This window comes from Crassostrea angulata, chromosome 5 (genome assembly GCF_025612915.1).
Source record: "Crassostrea angulata isolate pt1a10 chromosome 5, ASM2561291v2, whole genome shotgun sequence".
Taxonomy (NCBI): domain Eukaryota; kingdom Metazoa; phylum Mollusca; class Bivalvia; order Ostreida; family Ostreidae; genus Magallana; species Magallana angulata.
The window spans coordinates 2,787,118-2,794,276 of NC_069115.1; positions in this window are offsets into that span (position 1 = coordinate 2,787,118).

A 7,159-nucleotide genomic window follows, 5' to 3' on the forward strand; every position below is an offset into this window, starting at 1 on the left:
ATGAAGATTGTCACTTCGCGAGCGAAGTCATTGTATGTAATCACTTAATTAATAAATTCTTGTAATTTGCAAATGTTTCAATGATTGATTTATTTTCGTTTTTCAGACTTAATTGATTTTTGGTATTTAAAACTATTTAAAGTTGAATGATTTATTTTTCCAATCCTACCTTGTTAAATAACGAACCATGTAGTCTACATTCCCTTAGTAAAAAAAATATGTCAGTGTAATAAAGACATTTTTCCATTTGTGTGTTATACCTTCGGTTTTTGGAAATTATTGGAAGACTTACAACTGAGTTAGTTTTTAGTGGTTTTTTTTTTAATTAGTGTAGATGATTTTAATTTCAAAGTACCAGAGAAATATCCATCGATTTTTTTTTAAATTTCTTTTTGCTGATTCATGTACTTATATATTTTTTTCTGCAATTTTGATAGTTTTTTTTTTCTAAAACCTGTGTTTGTTCTATGTACTTTACGGTCTTTTAATTCAAAAATCCCATAAGACACACTTCTTGCAGCAAACCTTGTCTTGCATGTGCACAACGACCTTGATTTCATTCGAACACACGCACACAAAAAGAAATCGAGTTTTGTTATGTCAAGTACTAGTAGTACTTTTAAGACCTAGGCACGAAAATGTTAATCTTCAAAAGTCGACATATTTGCATGAATGTCCCGCAGTTAAACTTTCTTGTGCTTGCAAATCTTAAAATGCTCTCCATGCGATACTTAAAATAAATCGCCGTATGATATCAAAACAAAAGCTTCAAATAAATAGTCATTTTTTATTTCGGCTATTTTTTCTTCAATAATTCGTATTGTCCAAGTCCTAAAATTTATTCAATTTTTCCTAACTTATTTTTTTTTTCTCAAAATCATAATGCCACGGGATACATTAAAATACGAGTCGAGAATTTTAGCATTTGCTACACGCAGTTAATTTGTAGGAACAGGAATTTTGCAATCCGTAAAGTCAAACTTGATTTTCCCGTAGAGACAACCCTGTAGTTAACTTTGTCATACATTTTGTTCACAAAGACAAAACATTTTGGAACTAATAATAAATTCTTTTCTTGACGAGCAATAAAGGTGCGTTTCTCTATTTGTTTCTTTTTTTCATTTACTTATCTTTTACACATCTATTCTTATAAGTATTTCGTTTTGCAAAAATCTGATATTTGAATAGAATTGTTTTCATATTGTGTAAAATGCCTTATCTAGATATTTTTTATCAATTAGAATATTTTTTTGTTTTCATCATTAAAATTCAAAGTTAAGATAAGTATGTGTATGGATTTCAGGGATCCATCAATACATACTCAATAAATATCGCGTTGACAATGGTAAACTATCAATTACATACTAATCATTTGAACATGGAATATAATTCTTTGTATTAAATTCATTAAAATGCTTTTAACTGTTTTATTTATTCAAATGAACGAAATCAATAATATTATGATAAAAAACTGATGCATTTTTTTTTCTCGCGAAATGAACTCCACATATGCAGATAAAGTTGAATATTTTACGACAATCGTTAGAGGTGTCACTTCCTGTTGTTGACAAGCACACGTCGCCGTGTGATTTATATCTCCGTCTGTCAGTCGGTACAAGTTACTGGACATAAAAATTATAATGAAGATTAATGAATGCACATCATAATAATAATTAAAGGTTTAATTATGGGGGTTAATATAATTTCAATTGTTTAATTAAATCAAAGATACATGGTTGTATAATTGACTGCGCAGACTTAAATCTATCTGATTTTTTTTCACTTTCCTTTTACCAGAGAAAACCAAAAATGCACTTATTTAGTTTTTCTGCGTGAATATATATTAGTTGAAGCGATTATTTGTTTTCTGACAGAGACACACTTTCTTGGCAAAATTATAAATCAAAAGAATTAATAGAACAGGTTACTGAAAATGCTGTGTACAAAATAACCAGAACAGTTTTTGTTTTACCTGAATGTAGGAATCTTAACAATAAAGAAAAAATATACTCTGGTTGTGAATTATTTCCTATCCCCACACACACCTATTTGCGCATGCGTTGTTTACGGACAAATCGGCGATGCAAAGAAACAAATATTTTGTATAACAAATATTGTGAACAAATAAAGTCCTATATAATTATGAGAATGAGAGAGAGAATAAAAGGTATTTAAGAAAAAACAGGGAAAAAGATAGGTGAATAATCACAATTCATAATGATTTACAGACATTATAGATATTATGTTACACCAAAGTTTTAGAATTCCTCGCGGACCAATAATTAAAATGTCGGTGACTCGTCATTAATCGAGACCAGACATCACGTGACTTGAGTGACCGGTGCATCTGCATTGATATAGATAAAAGAGTTGCACATGCACTTGCAGTGGATTCCTAGATGTTTTAATATAAGCGCTTGGATATATATCAGTAAGTATGCATTCCTCATTGGTTTTCATTGCGTTGCTGTTTTTTTTTTTAACATATGGCAACTTTTTTAACAAAACATTTTTGATGAGTTGTCAACAAAACAGAACGTTTATTAACAATTTTTTTTGGTTTAGTCTGCATTAAGAAATACTTCTGATTAAACGGCCTCTTACGAAACCTTAACAAAATAATAAGATAAAGGCTAATTCTTGTTTAAGTTTATGCATTTGTCATGGTTCAGTGGCTCTTAAAAAGTAATTGATTATTTTTCTGATGTTTAGTATTCGGTTGTCGATATTTATTTACGGAACATGGAATCATTCTTTTATTTTTTATTTTAATTTTTGTTGGGAGATCCTTACTTATCCGCGAAAGAGTTAAAGCTTAGTCACTGGGGAGGATTTCTCTTGATTCTATCGGGAAATTCTTTTTTGATCTTGACATTAAATTTTATTATTTGAATAACTACTTAAAAAGGGTTTCATTGAATATTGGTCAAATTAAAAAAAATCGTAAGGGTTAGGTTCAAGTATTCAAGAATACGGCAGAAAAATTGAAAAAAATATCATTAGCATGAAATATTGTTAAATCAAGCATATGCATCAAGAATTAAGTAATAAGTATTACTTGTATTGATACATACATGTACAACAACTATATATTGTTTTCATAAAAAGTAGCGGATACCGTTTTAGAGAGCTCCAAATTAAACAGTGTGTACTCATTGTCGTTCAGCAGTTCAACATTTTATTGGATTTTGACAGAGAATCGTCACAGTCCTGTGTTTTTTACTTTAAACCAAGCTAAAACATCTGTCTTTTACAAAATAGGTTTTGTTTGTTGCAGTGTCTGATCAAAACAACAACCTTAATAAACAAAGCAAGCACTCTAATTCTACCCCACCCCTTCCCGCGACATTTAACCTTTATCCCATCACAACGTTAAGCTACCGCAGCGCTTTCAAGTCAGAGAGCAAGGTAGAGAGTAACGTTCAAATGTAAAGAGACATAAAGTAACATAATCAATTATAAGAATTAAGGTGATATTAGGTACTTTAAACATTAGAGAAGATATTTTAATAATGCTCTGTTATATAACTTATATAACTTAATTTTTTTAATAATTTAATTCTGGTTGTAACGCGCTTTCTGATTGGCTAAAAAATTATTTTATGTCGTATAAAGAATGATGCTTACGTCATAGTAATACTAACGTCAAAAACGTATCAATACGCCTGACGTTACGTTCGAGTTTTGTACAATTTTTCGTCATTTTAAAGGTCAAATGACCGTTTTTATGTACAATGAATAGTAAAAAAAAATAATTTATAAGCAATGAATTTAATATTGATTAGTTTTATACGATATAAAATGGTTTGAAACATTTTACGCTTTTTTATAAACCGATTCGTGGTTTATAAAGCGTAAACTGCCCCAAACCATTTTATATCGTATAAAACAAAAAAATATTGAATTCATTGCTTAAATATATCAACAGTTTAGGTTTGTGACAGTGTGTATTTTTCAATACTACGTGCATGTTTCAGAAAATGTGTGATCTCTGTTAATCACATTACTTAATTAAAATGCTAAACGAATTTATAGAATGCACATAACCATCTCACCTTCGATCTTTACAGAAAGAAATTTACAAATAATTGTTAATGCCAAGATTTCCATAGAATCTTTGAAGTAATTCGATTAATTAATAACCACTGACCTCTGACTTTTAAATCATTGATATTACACATATAAAACAAGTCTTATACATAATTTGTTCTTTTTAACATAAATTGCAACGAGCAAGAACAACAAATAAAATATTATTTAAAAAACAATTGGAAGAAAAATGTTAATCATATGTATACTAACAATACAAAATAACACTGATCATCGATAACAAAATTGTACTTGACTTGCTTAATATTATTTAAACATATAATTACTTAAACCTTATGTAGAAGTGTGAATATTGCTTTCATTTGTTTAAATATTCTAGCAATATTCATTAAAATAGAAATAACACAAAAAAATGAATGAATAAATAAATATATAAAATAAATCAATCAATTAATCAATCAATAAATTAATAAAACCAACAAGATTAATACAAAAAAAGGATACAGATTCGTAACAAATCCTCTAACCCACTGCGCTACGGAGTTAGGTGACCATTTTTTGGAAAGAAACTACTTATATAATTACACTTCATTTTATTGTTTATTTCGATAAACAATACGTCATGATCACAACATGGAAGTGCCCCATACCACCTTAAACATCAAATCTTTAAAATCGTGAATCAAATCATCAACGAAATCGGCGATTATTGGTTTTTCACGAAGATTGTTGAAGCCACAGTATAACAAATCAAATTACTTTTCAGTGGAATCGCTTTAAGTCGTACATGTTAAGACCAACATTCTTTAAGGTCCGTACAGATGCTGTTTTGGGAATTTACTTATGTGTTCATCGAATAAAGACCGTGTTTTATGTTTGTTCTGTTTTGTTTTGTTTTTGTCTTGTAAGAGGTACACACGAAATTCACAGAAATTAGCTATCAAAGATGTTTACAAGTCACACAGCAATTCAAATGTGTTCGCTTTTTCTCTCAAAGATATTCTTTCATTAAAAAGATAAAAGAATAAAACCATATTTTGTCGAAATACATGAACAATATTTATATGTCTTACACACTTTTCTAGCTTACAAAGAACTAAACACACCAAACATATCTACACTTTTTAAGAACCAAAAAACCGTATAATATAGAACTGTCATACGGGTACTTTAAGGCCTGATTTCTGCAGAGTTTTGAAAGGATTAAGAAAACAAGTATTCCTTTTAAAGGAATGATCGGCAATAATTATATATTGATAGCAAGAAGCAATCAACATGATCAGTGTGATGTAAAATAATTTAAAAAGTATCGTATTTTTTTAAAAATATAGAATATTTTGAATCTGTACACCATAATTTCATCATTATAAACCGTCAACAAATTTAATTTTGAAATAAATTTTGGGAAAGCCGTTGTTATATAGTGCCTTTTCCCCCTAGCCATCTTTCCCCCCGGAAAAATGGCTATATAGCAGTTTTTCCCCCACGGAAAGCTGACTATATAGTGGGCTTTCCCCCTTTTTATAGCCAGATTACCCCCACGGAAAACCTACTATATAGTGGATTTTCCCCCATTTTTACTTTCCGGCCATGTTTATTGCGGACCATTCGTGACAATAATTTGCAATAACTGAAATGATATTAATTTCTCACAAAAAAGGATAATTATGGCATTTATTAATACATAGAATAAAACACATGGTTTTTCAACCCCAAATATGAACTAAGGCATGCGCCTTAATAACATGCATGTGTCATCATCGTTTATTTCACCTGTTCTTACCCCTTTTTGGAACACCTTTTACACGGATTTCGGAATACCTCGAATCTTTTTCATCTAATCGATGCTTATCTACAGTTTTGACTTCGACGTTATGAACACGTGAGAACACATTTGAGTGAAAATACGCCGGTTTGGAAATTTAATTTTCCAATGTATTACCATCAGTGTATAAGCTTCTCCCAGGGAACTTACTGACCAATCTTGACTTAATTTTGTATAGAGGAAGGGAATAAAAAGCGGAAATGTATTACTCCCTTCGTCCAAAAGGCTATCAATTTTAAATTAATACCGTTAGAATTGACGATCTTAAAAACAATTATATATTTCTTCCTCTAAATATCAAATGGGAGACAGGATGCAATGATATGATGAGAAACTGAAATGTTTTAGTTTTACTTTGATTGATGGGGTTCTAAATCATGATTAAGGGGTATTTTAATTATGTATTAAAAGCATGTGTAAAGTTAGTGTTTACTATTTCGTTTTAAAGTTACGCATATTCATATTTTTAAGCACATTTCTAAGAAACGCGAGATATTATGATGTAAACATTTTAAAAAACAATGAAATGTCTTCACAACAAGAACAATGTCGGTATCGTTGCTGGTTACTTTGGAAAATATGTAATGGAGCCTGAACTAACTTTATGTTTATATTGTCACTCACTATTTGCTAATTTTTCCACTTCTTAGTTTGCAACGTGATTTATAAATATACAATTTTGAAAACGATGCTAAATAAATCAAGATATACGATTCAATTACCTAAAAAAATTACACTATTTGTTTCATATTTTTGCAATAAAGATTTCCTTGTGTACCATATTATTTCTTTGAACAATTAAACAAGGGTAATTAAAAAAACAAAACAAAAACAAAATACAAAAAACAACCAACACATATATTGTGATGAGCTGACTTTTTTAAAATATAAGCTTGTTCTTCTAATCAACAAACAAGTAAAAAAGTCGTAAATGCGCTTAGGTTGGTTATTTATTTTTAATTTTCGGTTTCTCCTTTTATGAATAAAAGTTCATTGATTTATTTATCTAATTATTTATTATATCATTAGTCATCTTATGAATTGATTAAATGTTTTGAAGAATAATGAATTTTACCCACGTACCTTTTTAAAAAAATTTGTTCGTATAAAAAAAAAGCAGCAGAATTAAACGTAATTTTTAATCGTTTTGATAAAGAAATGTATGAGTGATTGTGCTTTTTTAAATGATGTTTTTACTTTTAAATGACCGTAAAAATATGTTCATGTGGTCATCTATATTTTTGAGATATGGGGCCCTAAAAAATACATATTCTTTATATTTGG